This window comes from Sus scrofa, chromosome 17 (assembly GCF_054392235.1).
Source record: "Sus scrofa isolate SSC_HxYL_T2T_F1_AM1 chromosome 17, Sscrofa_HxYL_maternal_Yorkshire_Landrace_v2.0, whole genome shotgun sequence".
NCBI classification, from domain to species: Eukaryota; Metazoa; Chordata; class Mammalia; order Artiodactyla; family Suidae; genus Sus; species Sus scrofa.
In genome coordinates, this window is record NC_139399.1 from 35,627,767 (window position 1) to 35,648,183 (window position 20,417).

At 45.6% G+C, this 20,417-nt stretch overlaps 1 protein-coding gene across 8 annotated transcripts in view; it reads left to right on the forward strand.

The window, feature by feature from the left end:
* The window catches only part of CFAP61 (cilia and flagella associated protein 61), a 292,210-nt gene that overhangs the window by 212,243 nt on the left and 59,550 nt on the right, over positions 1 to 20,417 (forward strand). The gene's annotated exons all lie outside the window — the stretch shown is intronic.

A 20,417-nucleotide genomic window follows, 5' to 3' on the forward strand; every position in this document is an offset into this window, starting at 1 on the left:
GCGATTTCATGATATAAACAACCCCACACCTTAGGGGTGGGAAACTCCACAGACTGGAAACTAACTGCTTCACAGAGACTCACCTACAGGAGTGAGAGTTCTGAGCCCCACGTCAAAATCTCGTATGTGGGGATCTGGCACTGGGAGAAAGAGCTCCTGGAGCATCTGGCATTGAAGGCCAGTGGGGCTTGTGCGCAGGAGCTCCACAGGACTGGGGGAAATGGAGACCCCATTCTTAAAAGGCACAAACAGACTTTCACGTGCACTGGGTCCCAGGGCAAAGCAAAGACTCCATGGGAATCGGGGTCAAAACTGACCTCAGTTCTTGGAGGACATCCTGGGAAAACAGGGGTGAACGTGGCTTGCTGTGAGGGAAGGACATTGAAAGCAAAGCTCTCGGGAATATTCAGCAGCCATGCCTTTCTATGGAGGTGGCCATTTTGGGAAAATCTGGCCCCACCAATCAGTCAGCTGCTGAGAAGCCCCAGGGCAAACAGCAGTCCAGGTGGGATCACAGCCCCACCCCTCAGTAAACAGGCTACCTAAAGACCCCTCAGGCACACAGCTGCCTCTAATCCCATCCAGACTAAGCCCCACCCACCAGAGGGATTAGAATCGGCTTTACCTACCAGTGGGCAGGCATCAGCCCCTCCCATCAGGAAGCCTACAGCAAGCCCCCCATGCCAACTTCAGCCACAAGGGGGATAGACACCAGAAGTACGAGAGGCTACAACTCTATTATCTGTAAAAAGGTCACCACACCAAAAACCTATAAAAATGAAAAGACAGAGAACTGTCGCTCAGATGAGGGAGAAAGAAAAAACCGCAGAAAATCAGCTAAGTGAGGAGGAGATTCTTAGCCTCCAGGAAAAAGACTTTAGACTGTTGATGCTGAAGATGATGTAAGACATTGGAAATAAACTGGAGGCAAAGATGGATAACTTACAGGAAACACTGACCAAAGAGATACAAGATATAAAACTTAAACAAGAAGAGATGCAAAAAACAATCACTGAAATAAAAAATTCACTAGAAGCAGTTAACAGCAGAATGCAGGAGGCAGAAGAACGAATAAGCAAGGTGGAGGACAGATTAGTGGAAATTACAGATGCAGAACAGAAAAGAGAAAAAAGATTGAAAACAAATGAAGAGAGTCTCAGAGAACTCAGGGACAACGTTAAATGCACCAACATCCGTATTGTAGGGGTGCCAGAAGGAGAAGAGAGAGAGAAGGGGACAGAAAAAATATTCCAAGAGATAATAGCCAAAAACTTCCCTAACATGGGGAAGGAACCACTCATTCAAATCTAGGAAGCACGTGTACCATATAAAATAAACCCAAGGAGGAATACACCAAGACACATATTAATCAAACTGACCAAAATTAAAGACAAAGAGAAAATCTTGAAAGCAGCTAGGGAAAAGAAACAAATAACATACAAGGGAACCCCAATAAGGTTATCGGCAGATTTTTCAATAGAAACTGCAGGCCAGAAGGGAGTGGCATGATATACTTAATGTGATAAAAGGAAAAAACCTCCAACCAAGATTACTCTACCCAGCAAGGCTCTCATTCAGATTTGAAGGAGAAATCAAAACCTTCACAGCTAAGCAAAAGCTGAGAGAATTCAGCAACACTAAACAAGCCTTAAAACAAATACTAAAGGAACTTCTATAGGCAGAAAAGAACAAGAGAAGAGGAAAGGAAAAAGAGTAGCAAAAACAAATCCAAAGCAATTAATAAAATGGCAATAAGAACATACATATCAATAATTACCTTAAATGTGAATGGACTAAACACCCCAACCAAAAGACATAGACTGGCTGAATGGATACAAAAAAAAGACCCACTTCATTTCTAGGGACACATACAAATTGAAAGTGAGAAGATGGAAGAAAGTATTTCACGCAAATGGGGATCCAAAAAAAGCTGGAGAAGCAATACTCATATCAGAAAAAACAGACTTTTAAATGAAGAATATTTTAAGGGACAAAGAAGGTAATTACATAATGATCAAAGGATCAATCCAAGAAGAAGATGTAACAATTTTAAATATCTACGCACCCAACACAGGTTCACCACAATATATAAGGCAACTGCTAACAACCTTAAACGGACAAATCGACAATAACACAATAATAGTGGGAGACTTTAACACCCACTTACAGCAAGGGACAGATCAACCAGACAGAAAATCAATAAGGAAACACAGGCCCTGAATGATGCATTAAACCAGATGGACTTAATAGATATTTATAGGACATTCCATCCAAAAGCAACAGAATACACACTCTTCTCAAGTGCACATGGAACATTCTCTAAGATTGATCACATCCTGGGCTACAAATCCAACCTTGGTAACTTTAAAAAAATTGAAATCATATCAAGCATCTTTTCTGACCACAATGCTATAGGACTGGATATCAACAACAAGAAAAAAACTGCAAAAAACATGAACACGTGGCGACTAAACAACATGATGCTAAACAACCAATGGATCACTGAAGAAATCAGAGAGGAAATTAAAAAATACCTAGCAGCAAATGACAACAAACATACAACACTCCAAAACCTATGGGATGGAGCAAAAGCCGTTCTAAGAGGAAAGTTTATAGCAATACAAGCCCACCTCAGGAAACAAGAAAAAGCTCAAATAAACAAGCTACCTTTACATCTAAAGCAGCTCGAGACAGAAGAACAGACAAGACCTAAAGTTAGTAGAAGGGAAGAAATCATAAAGATCAGAGCAGAAATCAATGAAATAGAAACAAACAAAACCAGAGAAAAGACCAATGAAACGAAAAGCTGGTTCTTTGAAAAGATCAACAAAATTGATAAACCCTTAGCCGGACTTATCAACCAAAAAAGTGAGAGGACTCAAATCAATAAAATTAGAAACGAAAGAGGAGAAATAACAATGGACATCACCGAAATACAAAGGATCATAAGAGAACTACTATATGCAACTATATGCCAATAAAACAGAAAACCTAGAAGAAATGGACAAATTCTTAGAAAAGTACAATCTTCCAAGACTAAACCAAGATGGAATAGAAAAGATGAATGGACCCATCACAAGAACTGAAATTGAAACTGTGATTTAAAAACTTCCAACAAACAAAAGTCCAGGACCAGATGGCTTCACAGGCAAATTCTATCAAACATTCAGAGAAGAGCTAACACCTCTCCTTCTGAAACTATTTCCAAAAATTGCAGAGGAAGGGATACTCCCAAACTCATTGTATGAGGCCACCATCACCCTGATACCAAAACCAGACAAAGACACCACAAAAAAAGAAAACCACAGGCCAATTTCACTGGTGAACATCAATGCAAAAATCCTCAACAAAATACTAGCAAACCGCATCCAACAATACATTAAAAGGATTGTACATCATGATCAAGGGGGATTTATCCCAGGGATGCAAGGGTTCTTCAATATCCGCAAATCCATCAGTGTGATACACCACATTAACAAACTGAAGAATAAAAACCATATGATCCTCTCAATAGATGGGGAAAAAGCCTTTGACAAAATCCAACACCCATTTCTGATAAAAGCCCTTCAGAAAGTGAGCATAACGGGAACCTACCTCAACATGATAAAGGCCATATACGACCAACCCACAGCTAACATCACTCTCAATGGTGAAAAGCTGAAAGAATTCCCGCTGAGATCAGGAACAAGACAAGGATGTCCACTCTCGCCACTACTCTTCAACATAGCTCTGGAAGTGCTAGCCACAGCAATCAGAGAAGTAAAGGAAATAAAAGGAATCCAAATTGGGAAGGAAGAGGTAAAACTATCACTATTTTCAGATGACATGATACTACACCTCGAGAATCCTGAAGACTCTACCAGAAAACTGTTAGAGCTCATCCACAAATTTGGCAAAGTCACAGGATACAAAATTAATACACAGAAATCAATGGCATTTCTATACACTAACAATGAAAGAGCAGAAAGAGAAATTAGGGAAGCAATCCCATTTCCCATCACATCCAAAAGAATAAAGTACCTAGGAGTAAACCTACCTAAAGAGACAAAAGATTATAAGCCACTGATGAAAGAAATCAAAGATGACATAAATAGAAGGAAAGATATACCCTGCTCGTGGATTGGAAGAGTTAATATGATCAAAATGACTATACTACCTAAGGCAATCTACAGATTCAATGCAATCCCTATCAAATTACCAAGGACATTTTTCACAGAACTCAAACAAAATATTTTAAAGTTTGTTTGGAAGCACAAAAGACCCAGAATAGCCAAAACCATCCAGAAAAAGAAAAACGGAGCTGGAGGAATCAGGCTCCCAGACTTCAGACTATACTACAAAGCAACAGTCGTCAAACCCACATGGTACTGGCACAAAGACAGAAATATAGATCAGTGGAACAGGATAGAAAGCCCAGAATTAAACCCAGGCACCTACAGCCAACTCATCTATGACAAAGGAGGCAAGGGTATACAATGGAGAAAGGACGGCTTGTTCACTAAGTGGTGCTGGGAAAACTGCACAGCCACATGGAAAAGAATGAAATTAGAACACTCCCTAACACCATACACAAAATGAAACTCCAAATGGATTAAAGACCTAGATATAAGACCAGACACCATAAAATGCTTCGAGGACAACATAGGCCAAACCCTCTCTTACATAAACGACAGCAACATCTTCTCAGATCCACCTCTTAGAGTATTGACAATAAAAACAAAAACAAACAAATGGGACCTAATCAAACTTAAAAAGTTTCTGCACAGCAAAGGAAACCCTAAACAAAACAAAAAGACAACCCACAGAATGGGAGAAAATGTTTGCAAGTGAATCAACTGACAAGGAATTCATCTCCAAAATTTATCAACACCTTCTGCAGCTCCATACCAAAAAAACAACCAACCCCATCCAAAAATGGGCAGAAGATCTAAACAGACAGTTCTCCAAAGAAGACATATGGATGGTCAAAAAACACATGAAAATGTGTTCAACATCACTCATGATTAGATAAATGCAAATCAAAACCACTCTGAGGTACCACCTTACACCAGCCAGAATGGCCATCATCCAAAAGTCTACAAACAATAAGTGCTGGAGAGGGTGTGGAGAAAAAGGAACCCTAGTACACTGTTGGTGGGATTGTAAATTGGTGCAACCACTGTGGAAAGCAGTATGGAGATGCCTCAGAAAACTAAACATAGAACTACCATTTGACCTAGCAATCCCACTCCTGGGTATCTATCCAGAGAAAACCACGACTCGCAAAGACACATGTACTCCAATGTTCATTTCAGCACTATTTACAATAGCCAAGACATGGAAACAACCTCAATGTCCATCGACAGAGGCGTGGATCAAGAAGATGTAGTACGTATACACAGTGGAATGTTACTCAGCCATTAAAAGGAACGAAATACCAGCATTTTTAGCAACATGGATGGACCTAGAAACTATCATGCTAAGTGAAGTCAGCCATACAATGAGACACCAACATCAAATGCTTTCACTGACATGTGGAATCTGAAAAAAGGACAGACTGAACTTTTTTGCAGAACAGATACTGACTCACAGACATTGAAAAACTTATGGTCTCTGGAGGAGACAGTTTGGGGGTTGAGGGGATGTGCTTGGGTTATGGGATGGAAATCCCGTGAATGATCATTATATGACTACAGATGTGATATTCATTTGAGTAATAACATAAATAAAATGAAATCAGTATAAAAATAATAAAATGACTGCCACAAGGCAGTGAAAAATAATTTATTCAAAAAAAAAGAAAGAATAAAGTAGCTTTTCTCATGTGGAACATGCACTGAAAGTGACATTCCTATAAAATGTGAAAAGAGGGATTTCCCTGGTGGCACAGCAGGTTAAGGATCTGGTGTTTTCACTGCTATAGCTCAGGTTATTGCTGTGATGTGGGTTCAGTCCCTGGCCCAGGAACTTTCACATGCTTGGGTGCAGTAAAAAAAAAGACTAGGTTTGTTTTTGGGGTTTTTTTTCCTATTATATGTCATCTTCTTCTTCCCTACCTATTTCGGCTCAGGTATTCACATTGCCTCCAGTTCATACTGGCCTTCATGGAAAGGCAGTGTGTGCCAGCCTCTGTGCAGTTTTCATGCTCCCTTCCAATTTAATGCAAATTTATGGAAATACAGTGGTTCTTTTAAAAATTCAATGGAACAAATATTTGAAAATTGTATGTGCTTGCTACATTCTATTTTAAATTCTGTCCATTTGGAGGTACCCATGAAATTGCATATGCTTTTTTTTTTTTTCCAGAGTCATGCTCTGAGGGGGGGGGGACCTCAGGGAGGTCATTATTGAGAATTAAATAGGTGCAGGAGTTCCATGGTGGCCTAGCAGTTAAGGATTTGGTGTTGTCATGCTGTGGCACATGTTCAATCCCTGGCCCAGGAAATTTCATGTACCATGGGTGTGGCAAAAAAAAAAAAAGAATTAAATGTGTGAGAGATCAGGTGCTTTGTCCAGAGTTAGTGATGTCTGTGGACTGGAGTCGATGGTGCCCAGCCCAGGGCACTGAGAGCAAAGGAATGGGTCACAGGTTTCTGTATAAGCAACACTTAAAAGACGATTTCAAGATACTGGCACCAAAAGCAACCAAGGAGGCTCGGAAGAGCATTTAAAACTTGGAATTGTGAGGCTGTTTGAGTTTTAAAGTATGTCTAGAATCTCACATCTTATAGTTTTGAAAATTGCTTTGAGGGAGTTCTCGTTGTGGCTCTGAGGGTTAAGGACCCAACACAGTGTCCATGAAGATATGAGTTGCATCCCTGGCCTTGCTCAGGGGGTTAAGGATCTGGTGTTACCATGAGTTGCAGTGGATTTATAGATATTAGCAAGTTTAAATGAACCTCCACAAAATGGGCAAGATTGTTCCAAGGGCTCCTTCAAAGAAACCACAGATGGAAAAACACAGAAAAGTATGCACGAATGAACCAAGAAAAGGCAGAGCTGACCCATCTCCAAGTCATCAGACAGCCTCATTACATTAGGAGGAAGTAACAGCAGGTAATCCATCAGTCCACGTTCCTTTGCAGACAGCAGAATCCTCTCTGGCCCGTTCAAACAGAAAGCGGTGACATACTGCCAGTTACAGGTGAATTTATAAAAGTCCTTGAATGGGCTGGAGGATCAGACTTTTAACTGGCTTCTAGGAAGAATTCAGAAAGCAGTTCTATAGACCTGGCTGACCTCTGCCACAGGGAGGAATTAGTAGCGTCAGGAAACTGGCAGCTCCACAACACCACCTCTGCCACGAGCCACGCCAGCAGAATGGGTCCCCCAAGTCCTGCCTCTCGCTGTCTGAGGGGCTGCTACAGCCAACACCAGACACTGCCAGGGCCAGGCCTGCCGGCAAAAGCAAGAAAACCATAGAGGTCGGGTCTCTGCCTCGTGGTGTTCAAGCCCCACAGGAGGAAGCCTCTTTGGAGGGTGCTTGCTCCCCTGTAGAAGCTGCATTTCCACTGCCTGGGAAATGTAGGTAGTTTTCCCCTTCCCCACCTGTGGTCTTTTGGGTAAGTCAGACTACAGGGGTCTGGAAGGCAGCTGGCTAAACTAGTCTGTAATTTCTCCCATAACCAACTCATCAAATTTGACCAGAAGTCAGCCACCCCGAAAGCAAAACTATCAAGAAGACCTCTTAAAGTCTGGATTTATATCTGTTATCAGTAAGGATAAACTTTCTGGAGTTCCCTTGTGGAGGAGTAGGTTAAGGATCCAGCAGTGTCGCTCTAGCTGCTCAGGTTGCTGCTACAGTGTAGGTTTGATCCTGGGCCCCATAACTTCTACATGTCCTAAGCAAGGCCAAAAAAAAAAAAAAAAAAAAAAAGTACTTCCTCCTAATTATTTACAAGTTGACAAACCCTTATCTGGAGTTCCCATTGTGGCTCAGCATAACAAACCCGACTAGTATCCATGAGGATGTGGGTTAGATCCCTCGCCTTGCTCAGTGGGTTAAAGATCCCTCGTTGCTGTGGCTGTGCTGTAGGCCGGCAGCTAGCTAGAGCTCCAATTTGACCCCTGGGAACTTCCATGTGCCATGGGTGTGGCCCTAAAAAGACCAAAAAACAAAAACACCTTATCCAACATCAGAGTTATTTGGGGAGTAGATTTACCCCTTCACCTGAAACAACTGAAAAACTTCACCAAATGTAAATAAAAAACATTTAAAAATATATTGAGGAGTTCCCATTGTGGCGCAGTGGTTAACAAATCTGACTAGGAACCATGAGGTTGCGGGTTCAGTCCCCGGCCTTGCTCAGTGGGTAAGGATCCGGTGTTGCCATGAGCTGTGGTGTAGGTTGCAGACGTGGCTCTGGCATAGGCCGGTGGCTGCAGCTCTGATTCAACCCCTGGCCTGGGAACCTCCATATGCCGCCGGAAGAGGCCCTAGAAAAGGAAAAAGACTAAATAAATAAATAAATAAAAATAAAAATATATTGAACAGCTCCCTGGGGGCTCAGCAGGTTAAAGATCCAGGGTTGTCACTGCTGTGGCATGTATCTGATCCCTGGCCTGAGAACTTCCACAGACATGGCCAAAAAAAATATACTGGACACAAGACAAAGAAGGACCATGGTCTCAGAGTCTAGGAAGAAGGAAGGCGAGCCCTGCATCAATCCAGCTGCTGTTGTGAGAGAGTGTCCAGGTCATGGCAAAGGGACTGGAGGCCAGCACTCTCCAAGCTGAGGACAGGAGCTGTGCCTCCAGGGAGGCCAAGGTGGCTAAAGTTTGAAGGGTGGGGTACTGGAGAGAAGCCTGCTGCCCAGGGAGAGGAGCCCGGGGATCTGCTGATGGCCCCCCTGCCTTGAGAATTCAGTCAACTACTGATCAGAGCTTCCAGTGAAGAAAGCACCAAGGCTGGGAAAGAACCACTAAAGGCTTAGCAGTTACAGTTCCTGCTGGCCGTGCATCCAAGGCATGTAGGACCCTGGGCACTGCCGTTTGGCCTCCATGGCAATGAACCTTCATGTCAGCTAGTCCCCTGCTTCTGCCATTATACCAGCCTCAAATTCCTTATTGAACTTGAATCTCGCTCGGTGTGATAATGTGTGAAAAGGTGAGTACACGGCTCAGCAGACACATCCGGGGATCCCTCTGCCTCACCTACCCGTGCTGGCTTCGGCAGGTCAGTCCGTTCCTTTAAGCTTCAATTCTGTACCTGTAAAAGGGGCTTATCGCAGCTCCCAGGGGTTGCTATGGAAACCATAGGAGGTGACCTATAGGACACATTCAGCCCTGAGCCTGTCCTGGAGGAGCCAGGCCACAAACACTGGCTATGCTGCACCCCTGCTCCAGGCGGGGCTGGGATCACAGTCCTGGGGTCGCCCTACCGTGGGCCCTGCACACTCCCAAACCTAGCACCCACCCAGGATCACTTGCAGTGTGACAGATGGCATAGCCCCAGGTTCCTTCTCTCCAAAGACGCTTCTTGTCACCCACCCAGCAAACACCAAGCTGGGTCTTGTGACTTATTATCCCCCCTCTCTGGTCATCTGGGGGAGAAGAGAGCACCAAATGCCACCAGCGATGCCCCTGCAGCTGTTAATAGGAGCCGCTGTTTGCATCCCACTGTCTGGTCTCGGCCCCAGTGTCTCCAACAGCTGCTGGATCCCCGCCTGCCAGGGCAGGGTACGTGCTGAAGGCTCCGAGGGCAGAATAGAGCCCAGCATGGTCACGCTGGGATCCCAGAGGCTCGCTGCATTAATAATCTATAGTTCAATCATTAGGAGCAAGTCCGAGCGAAAGAGGAAAATATCCACCACGCTGGAGGCCGCGAGGCTGCCAGGGGGTGGCTTCTCTGCTCCGCGGCAGACCTAACGATCAGCCGCCGGCCACTAGCAGCCCCAGCTGACAAGCAGCGCCTGCAAGCTGGGGGCTTTCTGCACGTGATAATTGAACAAAGCTAGACCACGTTCAAGACGTTAACACAGTCTCACCACCAAGGATCTGCTGGGCTTGCCAGGCCCCCGAATCGAACCCTCTCTAGGGCACCCCGAAGGGTGTCCAGTGTATCAGTTTTTGCCCCTCTGGTCAGACCTGCGAGTGGATCTTTCCAGATGCAGGTCTGAGGCTACTAGGGTCCTGGCAAGGATTTAATATGTGAAATAATCTGGAGTTCCCTTTGTGGCTCAGTGGGTTAAGAACCTGACATAATGTCCATGAGGATGTGGGTTTGATCCCTGACCTCGCTCAGGGGGTCAAGGATCCGGTGGTATCACAAGCTTCGGCATAGGTCACAGATGTGGCTCGGATCCTGCGTTGCTGCAGCTGTAGTGTAGACCGGCAGCTGCAGCTCAGATGTGACTTCTAGCCTGGGAATTTCCATATGCCACAAGTGTGTCTGTAAAAAGAAAAAAGAAAGGAGGAGGGAGGGCGGAAGAAGGAAGGAAGGAAAGAGAGAAGGAAGGAAGGAGAAAGAAAGAACGAACGAACGAAAGAAAGAGAGAGAGAGAAGAAAAGAAAGAATAAATCTAACCCCCACCCTGATTTCTCCAATCAAGGACTGGACTAAAGTGTCAGCTCAGGCCTTCGTGATAGCAGGTCAGCCTGTGGCACGTGAAGTAGGAAGATACTTAAGGTGGAGAAGCATTTTTAATTTTAAGGTTTTCTTGAAAAAAATCATTCATGTTGCTATTGGAAAGAAGGTTAAAAAGGTTTTTTTCGTTGCTATTCTTTCCTGATGATAACCATTAGTCGGGAACCCCTGTCTACAAGTGCAAGACAAACCTTGGAAGAGATTGTCCTGTTCTGCAATTAAAAGTGCACACGACCCCCATCCCCCCATGTAGGAGACGGGATGTGGGACATCCCCTTCCCTGCAGGAGACGGGAGGTTTGTTCTTTGCAAAGTGCCAACTGAAGAGACTCCCGAAGGAGGGACACCAGGTCTAGGAGAGGAGAAGTGTGACAAGACAAGGAATGAGGAAGGGGACAGTGCCAGTGCTGACTGATGGAGTCCCTAGTCCCCCTTCCTGCCCTGCTCTTCTCCCCCGCCCCCCCCCGCCCGGAGCAGTCAGAGCAGAGGTGTTGCAAGGGGAAGCCAGGGAAACTTCAGGAAAAAGAGAATAAGGCCTATTATCTGACTAACAGGAATTTCAGACAGAGCAGGGAAAACATAGTGGGAACTCTTCAAGGCAGAAGATTTAAAAAAAAAAAAAAGCCTAGAACTGGAAGATATCAGCCTCCAGGTTGAAAAATGCAGCACAGATGAAAAACAACTCAAAGCTCTCTGTGATGAAATTCCAGACACTGGGAATAGTGAGGCGCTCCCGAAAGTGTCTGGTGAGTAAAGCACATCCCTTAGAAGAAGAACAGGGGTCCACAGAACCTCAGGTTTCTCAATGGCAACCTCAGAGCAGACAGCAGGCAGCGTCCTCGACCTTCTGCAAGGAAGTGATGTCCAACAATCATTCCATGACCATCCTCGGTGGGGGGCAGGGGGCGGCCAGGCCAACGTGAGTGTAGTAAAGTGGAGTTTGTTCAGTGCCACTAAGCTGCTTTCTCGGCTTGCCCCACAGTCCCTGTGTCTCCGTTATAAATCCCCAAACCCCCAGAGATGACCCGGGTGCATCTCAGTCCCAGCTCCAGATTTCCTAGAGTGGCTGGCGTGGCCGTGTCCATCAGTGACCGCCAATTATTTGGCACTCTTCTCACAGAGAGCTGGGGTCTCAGCCCCCTCCTTTGAATCAGGACGAGCTTGTGATGACTTTGACCCGCGGCATGTGGCAGACGTAAGGCCCTGCGACTTCCGAGGCTGCGTCATAGACGGCCCTGTAATTCCAGCTTGTCTGCTGGAACATTCGCTCTCAGGGTCCCAGCTTGTCAGGTGAGATGTGCAGCCATCCGGAGGTTGCCCTGCTGTGAGGAAGCCAAGCAGACACTCCAGCAAGTGCTGCACCTGGGCCAGTGCAGGGGCCAGATGTGTGAGTGAAGAAGACTTCAGATGACTCTAGGCCCAGCCGTCAGAGCAGTTGTCTTCCTAGCCGCAGCCCCCACAGTCACGGAGCAGAGCCAGGCCAACGCAAGGGTAGTGGAGTTTGCTCAGTGCCACTGAGTTTGAGGGTGGTTGTTTTGAGTATCAGTACGTAACTAGAAGGCCTGGCTCAGATGGTGTCTCGGAATCATCAAGTCACAGCATGACAGATGGGGCCCTCCCCCCCCCCCAGGGGGTAGGAGGACAAGGAGCAGAGCAGAGCAGAGACCAACAGACTGTGACTTGACAGTCACCCCTTAAGGCATCCACTCCTTTGCCTGTCCTGGTCTCATGGCAGCCTGATGTCCCCCTAAGGCGAGGGAAGGCACGTGGGTTGAAACTTGTGGGCTCACTTCTCAGTTCTTGTTCTCCCTCCACTAAGGCTGTGAAAAGGAGGGAGGAGTGACGAGGTGTGTGTGAGTGTGACATGGTGAACGGTGTCATTACTTCCCTCCACTCTCAGCCCCCTGGTGGTCTTCAAGCAGAAACAGTTGCCGGGAAGTGGGAAATAGCCTCCAAGCTCTGATATCGTCTCTCTGTGCCCTCTCTAGTACGGAGGAGATCATTAGAGGGCCCTCATGTTGCCTAGCAACCCGAGGATGCTGTTTGCTATCATGTCATTAATATGATATGAAAGTGTTTCAGAGAAGACATTCATCTTGCATTAATGAAAATCAGATTTGCTAATATGACACAAAATCTGTTCTTCCTTGTGACTTTCTATACTTAAATAGCTTTTTTTATTGAATTAGGCAATGAGTGGTTTTAAGCTTGAGACTTAAAATATCATAATAATGACTTTGTTTTCAGTTATATCTGATGGCTGTTAATGATGTGATTATGTAGTCATAACTCTGTGATCACCACCCCAGATGAAGCCCCCACCACCACCAGCACAAGGTCCAGCCCCAAGGCCAGTTAATGCTCTGCCACCCAACTCCTTACTGTTGAAACTGCAGCTAGGAAAGGATTCCCGGTGTGAGCCTGTGTACTTTCCAGACTAGCTACATCTTTTTTTGGAGCTCAGAGACAGAGAACTGAGGAAACATCTGTGGCCTAAAGAAAGATCCAGTGAGACCGAGCTTCTTTGCCTGCCCACTTGCCTTTCTCACAAACATCCTATCTTAATAAATCTATTTCTTACCTTAAAAAAAAAAAAAGAGGAAAAAAAAAAAAAGATCCAGTGGATAAATGGATCTCATATCATGTAAGCATGAAAAGAACAACCAGAAGCTATTTGGCCAAACTCTGCCTTCTAAAAAAAGGATAATGAGGAGTTTCCATCGTGGCTCAATGGTTAATGAATCTGACTGGGAACCATGAGGTTGTGAGTTCAATCCCTAGTCTCACTCAGTGGGTTAAGGATCCGGCGTTGCCATGAGCTGTGGTGCAGGGTGCAGACGCAGCTCAGATCTGGCATTGCTGTGGTATAGGCCAGCAGCTACAATTCCAATTCGACCCCTAGCCTGGGAACCTCCACATGCCTCGGGAGCGGCCTTAGAAATGGCAAAAAGACAAAAACTAAAATAAAATAAAAAAATAAATTTAAAAAATAAAAAAAAATAAAAAAGGATAATGAAAGACCCTAAATATGTCAGGCACTAAACAGAGGATAACAGACAATCCTCCAGTTTCAAACACAATTTATTGTGGTTTTCTGTTTGTTTTGTTTTTTAAGGGCTGCACCTGGGGCACATGGAAGTTCCCAGGCTGGGGTTGAATTGGCGCTGCAACTGCAGGTCTATGCCACAGCCACGGCAATGCCAGATCCTTAACCCACTGAGGGAGGCCAGGGATCAAACCCGCATCCTTGTAGATACTAGTCAGGTTCTTAACCTGCTGAGCCACAGCAGAAACTCCTCAAACACAATTTATTCTGGCGAAACCAAGTATGGAGTTCAAGTGTGCAAAAACTAAGGAATAAACTAAAACCTTGTAAGGGGAGCTCCCTTCCCAGAGGGTCAGATGGGGATCGCTCAAAATATCCTTTAGTACCTGCAGCACATAGAAGTCTTAGGGTGGCACTCAAAAAAGAGCCTGGGGTTATCGATGGCCAAGATGTGCACACACAAGTGGTATGACAGTTGGATACACAGGGGCTGACATCCCTAAGTCAAGGGCAGCCCCCAAGACATCCAGAAAGAAAATTTCTGAAAATCTCAACTGCAGAGCTCTATTTCTAGAGGTTGTTTTTTGTTTGTTTGTTTTTGTTTTTGTCTTTTTAGGGTTGCACCCATGGCATGTGGAAGTTCCCAGGCTAGAGATGGAATCAGAGCTGTAACCTCTGGCCTATGCCAGAGCAACAGCAACGCAGGATCTGAGCTGTGTCTGCGATCTACACCACAGCTCACGGCAATGCCAGATCCTTAACCCACTGAGGGAGGCCAGGGATCGAATCCACAACCTTGTGGTTCCTAGTTGGATTCGTTTCTGCTGTGCCACGATGGGGACTCATAGAGGTATTTTTTTAACCTTTTTTTTTCCTATGTGCAAATGTAAAGTGATCATTGCATAACCCCAAGGATGGGGCATCTATAACAGAGAATTGCAAAGAAGAAACCCAAAGTTGTCCATTAGCCATCTCCCAAAGACAATCATGGGACATTTTTTGTATATGTCCTTCTGGTGTTTTTTTTTTAATCCCCTTTCAATATATAAATATTTATATATATTTAACAACATTTTAGATGCTGACTTCTAGCTTGCTATTTTGGCTTGTCAGGCTATTCTGAACATTTTTCCATTTCTTGGAAGATTATTCTAATGGCATTTTCTTTTTTTTTCTTTTTTTTCTTTTTAGGGCTGTACCCCTGGCATATGGAAGTTGCCAGGCTAGGGGCCGAATCAGAGCTACAGCTGCTGGCCCATACCACAGCCACAGCAATGTGCGATCCAAGCTGCATCTGCAACCTACACCACAGCTCGTGGCAACCCTGGATCCCTGACCCACTGAGCGAGGCCAGGAATTGGACACATATCTGATACTAGTTGGATTCATTTCTGCTGCACCAAAGGGGAACTCCCTTGTTTTGTTTTGTTTGTTTTTTTTTGCCAGGGGGTTGCCCAGGCCAGGGATTGAACCCAAGCCACAGCAGCAACCTGAGATGCTGCAGTGACAACACCAGACCCTTAACCTGCTGTGTCACAAGAGAGCTCCCATTACAGTTTTTTACAGGTTGTTAATTCGTATTCATTCAACATATATTTATTAAATAGCACTGTGCTGGGCACTTAGGACACAGTCACCAACCTGAAAGACAGGCTTCCTCCCTTCACCAAGCTTAAAATTATGTAGTAAAAATAGAATGTTTTTCAACCACAGTTAAAAAAATCCTGCCATCACCCAAATGAGTGTCTCTCCTTCTTCTCAACCCCACTTCTCTCCCCAGCACAGACCACATCCTAGAGGCATGAATGTGTGTGTTTCTAGAACAGACTGTACATATTTTTCTTCATTTTTCTTTTTCCTCTTAATGATATGTATCGACGGTCTTCCCACGTCAGTCCCCATAGACCTCATTCTTTATCATGACTTCTTTATGTCCCACAGAATGACTCATTGCCACTTTACGTAACTATTTTCCTCTGAACGAACATTTAGGTTATTTCCACCTGTTTTTTCCTGTTATTATGGCTAGTGTTCCCACCTTTGTGTGTGTCAGTGGAACTCCTGGATCAGTCGGTGTGCCCATGTACATTTTCATCAAGACCTGAGCTTACATTGTCCTGGGAAAGAGTTACTGCACTGTAGATCCCCCGCCCCCCATGCCCGCAGCTATGAGAGGATATGTTTTTTCCCCTTTCTCCTCAACCCCAGTGTTGCCCATGTTTTAATTTTTGTCCATCTGCAGGAGGAAGAAAGAGTAAAAAGCCTGCTCCTTTCAACTTGCATTTCCTCCATGTCAGCCTTGTTTCTATCCTTTGCCCATTTGCCTGTTGATTGCCTTTTTCTTTTTGATTTATCAGTGTTTACACTAAAATAGGACTCATAATTCTTTTTTATTTATATTTTATTTTTATTGTTTTAATTTTTTTTTTTTTTTTGGTCTTTTTGCCTTTTTCTAGAGCCGCTTCCTGCAGCATATGGAGGTTCCCAGGCTAGGGGTCCAGTCAGAGCTGTAGCCGCTGGCCTACACCACAGCCATAGCAATTCAGAATCCGAGCTGCCTCTTTGACCTACACCACAGCTCGCAACAACGCCAGGTTCTAAACCCACTGAGCAAGGCCAGGGATCGTACCCGCAACCTCATGGTTCCTAGTCAGATTCGTTAACCACGGCACCATGACTGGAACTCCTGTATTTTATTTAAATAAGATAAGGGATCAAGCATGATTTTATTTGACTTCACTCATCCATTCCACTTGACATTTTTCCCTTTAGTTTTTAGTTGAAATATAATTAATTTACAATATTGTGTTAGTGTCAGGTGTACACCAAAGTGATTCAGTCATACATACATGTATATCTATATCTATACAGTTATTGCTATTGATACATATCCAGTATCTTCTAATAACCTGTAATGGAAAAGAAAAAGGATTGTGTATATGTATTATGTATATGTATACATAAATCCAGGACTCATAATTCTTATTATCTACATTGCAAATATTTTCCAACATATCTCTCTTTTTTTAAGTGAATAGACTTTATTTTCCGGAGCAGGTCTAAATTTACAGAAAAATTGAAAGGCAAGGACAGCATTCCCACATACCCTCTCCTTCACACAGTTTTTCCTATGATTTACATCTTGAATTTGTGTAGACTCTTTGTTACAATTGAAGACCCAATACCGATACTTTACCATTAACTGAAGTCCATGGTTTACATTGTTGATTCTTTGTGCTGTAAGTCTGTGGGGTCTGGCAAACATACAGTGAGGTATCCAACATTATTATGTCACTGCTCTAAAAATCTCCTGTGCTTCATTGATCCATCCCTCCCTTCCCTCCCTGCACCCCGACAAAAAAGAAAAAAACAACCCTGGCGACCACTGATCTTTTTACTGCCTGCATAGTTTTGCCTTTTCCAGAGGTCATATACTCGGACTCATACAGTACATAGCCTTTTCAGGTTGGCTTTTTTCATTTAGAACTGTCTTTGTAAGATTCTTCCATGTCTGGTCATAGCTTCATAGCCCTTTCCTTTTTAGTGATTACTAATATTCCATTGCGTGGGTTACCACAGGCTGTTTACCCACTCACCTAGTGAAGGACATTGTGGTTGCTTCTAAGTTGGGGCAATTAAAAATAAGCCTGCTCTGGAGTTGCCTGGTGGCTCAGTGGCTTAAGGATCTGGCATTGTTTCTGCTGTGGGCAGAGTCATTGCTGTGGTGCCGGTTTAATCCCTCACCTGGGATCGTCCAAGTGCTGTGGGCTTGGCCAGAAAAATTAATTTAAAAGACGGCTGTAGGAGTTCCCATCCTGGCTCAGAGGAAACGAATCTGACTAGCATCCACAAGGACAGAACTTCGATCCCTGGCCTCGCTCAGTGGGTTAAGGATCCGGTGTTGTTGTGAGCTGTGGTGTAGGTCGCAGATGTGGCTCAGACCTCGTGTTGCTGTGGCTGTGGTGTAGGCTGGCAGCTGTAACTCTGATTCAACCCCTAGCCTGGGAACCTCCATATGCCACAGGTGTGGCTCTAAAAAGACAAAATAAAATCAAAAGCTGCTGTAAACATTTGTGTGCAGGTTTTCATGTGGGCATAAGTTTTCAACTCATTTGGGTTGAAATTGTACCAAGGGGCACAATTTTGGATCATATGGGAAGAATGTGTGTAGCTTTGTAAGAAACTGCTATCTTCTGAGGTCGGCTGTACCATTTGGCACCCCCACTAGCAATGAATGAGAATTCCGGTTGCTTCACATCCTCGCCAGCATCTGGTGTCAGGGTTGGAATTTGAGCCATTCTAATAGGTGTGTCGTGGGATCTCATTGTTGGTTTCATTAGCATTTCCCTTTATGATGCAGAGCAACTTGTTATATACTGTTTGCCAGCTGTAGATCTTTGGTGAGGTATCTGTTCAGATTTTTTGACCATCTTTTTATTGTCTCGTTTGTTTTCCTCTTGTGAGGTTTTGAGAGTTCTGGATGTTTTGGATACCAGTCCTTTATCAGATGCGTGTTTTTGCATCTGTTAGGAGCCTCCTGGCATTTCCCCAGAGGAGAGACAGAGGGTTGGACCAACTGGATAGGGCTGAAGTGGTCAGAATTTGAGATGTGTTTTAGCTCTAAGCTCCGGCAAAATCTCCAACCACTCACTTGACTCTGGCCAAGGCCAGACCCCAGGTCACATCTGTTCTTGTTCAGCTCCTAGAGAAAAGGGCCAGGAATATCCCAATGTTTCAGTGGTCAGCAGAAGTGGTTCAAAAGGGAGAACAGGGGAGTTCCTGCTGTGGACAGCAGGATTGGTGGTGACTCTGGAACGCTGGGATGCAGGTTCAATCCCTGGCCTAGCGCAGTAGATTAAGTATCAACTTAGGTCACAACTTGCAGCTTGGATCCAGTCTCTGGCCTGGGAACTCCACATGCCTCGGGGCAGCCAGAAAGAGAGGGGAAAGGCGGGGAGGGGAGAGCAGGACGTGGGATTTGCCGGAGGCAAAGAGGAGGACTTGCTTCCAGAGAGATGCAGTGGTCAGCTGTGTCGGATTCCACGGAGGGGCCACATGGAGGACAGAGAGCTGGATGCTGGCTGTGGCTTTGATAAGAGCTATTTCAGAGGAGGAAGGGAGTGGAAATAGCCCAGGAGAGTGGTTATGACCCAAGGAGCTGATGATGCTGCAAAAAGTCCAATTTGGAGAAATTTTCCAAGAAATGGAAGAACTGAGGAATATTTGAAGGCTGGAAAAGGAGGCGGAAGAGGGCTTGTTATAGGGGAGACAGGGCAGGTCTTGTCTGCAAGCAAATAAAAGATGCAAGAGAGAGGGGACAGTGGCAGAACTGGGACAACTTACTATCCTGGCAGCCCAAGGGACAGAGTCATGGGAGAAAATAAGGTCCAGGGCTGAGAAGATCAGGCAGTTCTTGACCACGGCTGTTTTCTCAGTAAAGCACGAGGTGAGGTCATCAGTCGAGAGCAGAGGAAGGCAGAGAGGGGTGTTTGGGGCGAGAGGAAGAGTCATCTGGGAGAGAAGCAGACTGAATTTGCTCCGGCAGTGCCTGGATCACCAGGCAATGCTAAGTGCACTCCAGACCCTTCGAGGATGCTCGGGAGTGAGTGCATCCTGTTGTTTTTTTTTTTTTTTTTTTTTGGACTTTTTAGGGCTACATGCAAGGCATACAGAAGTTCCCAGCAGTGTGCTCGAGTGGGGTTCTTTCCATGATGGACGTTCTACTTCTCAGGTGCAGCAGAGAACTGAGCAGCCAGCTGGGTTGAAGCAGGGAGCTCAGGGTGTGTGGGGGAGCAGAGCTTCATCTCTAAGGAGCAGAGACGGTGTTGGCCAGTGTCTCCTCTTTTCCCATCTCGGCCTCCTGGGCCCATTCCCTTGGCCTCCAGGAGTGAGGCCGTAAAACCGGTGCTCGCAGAAGGTGCTTGCGATCAGGGCAGGCCCCCTGTAACTCAGTCCCAGACAGGACAGGGCAGGGATACAGCAACAGGAAGCACTAAACCCCCTCTTCCGAGACGATGAGCAACTGCTGTTTTCCACCAAGGGCAGCTCTCACCGCCTGGTTCATCCTTCTGCCTCCTAGATAGAAACTAACACATCACTAGACTGCCCGGTGCTAACAGCAGACCTGCCACCCTTCACCTTGACCCTCTGTGGACCTACCTGCCCAGGCCCAAGCCCTGTGATGAGCCCCTGGGTGCCCTGCCTTCCTGCTGCAGCAGTTGCACAAACTCCCTCTGCTTTAGCCCTGGGCAGGGGTCTGTGCCTGGTGGGGCTCAGCAATTGGCTCCTACTGCTCTGCTCTAGCTCCTCCCTCCATGCCCCTCCCATCAGCCCCCAGGAAGCATTGGTGCTGCCTGGCTTCTCATCAATCCTCTGGCCATCTCTTCCACTAGCCACCCCTACCCCCCTCTGCCCCGTCCCTTCCCCCTCCCCTGGCCCTCAAGAGCTCAGTCTGGGCTGCCGTCAGTTTGGCCAACTGGACATTCACAGCTTAGTTTTCTGCAGGAACGTCCCCCTCCACCTCACGTTAGAAAAGGGAGATGGACTCATCACCATTCCCTTCCCTTTCCACCTCCCCGTCCTGGACTCTCCTTCCCCATCTCCTGAGTTAGGAGCTAGGAGAGTCCCCCCGCCCCTCCTCCTTGCTCCCCCTCTGGCCACTGGCTGAGGATGCTCTGCCCTTCAGTCACTCTCTCCATCACTGCAGCTGCACTTGGCTGGTTCCTTTGCTGCTGGCCTCATCCCAGGCCAGGTCAGCTGTTGGGAAATATAAACATATGACCGCTTTCCTCTTTTTTTTTTTTTTTTT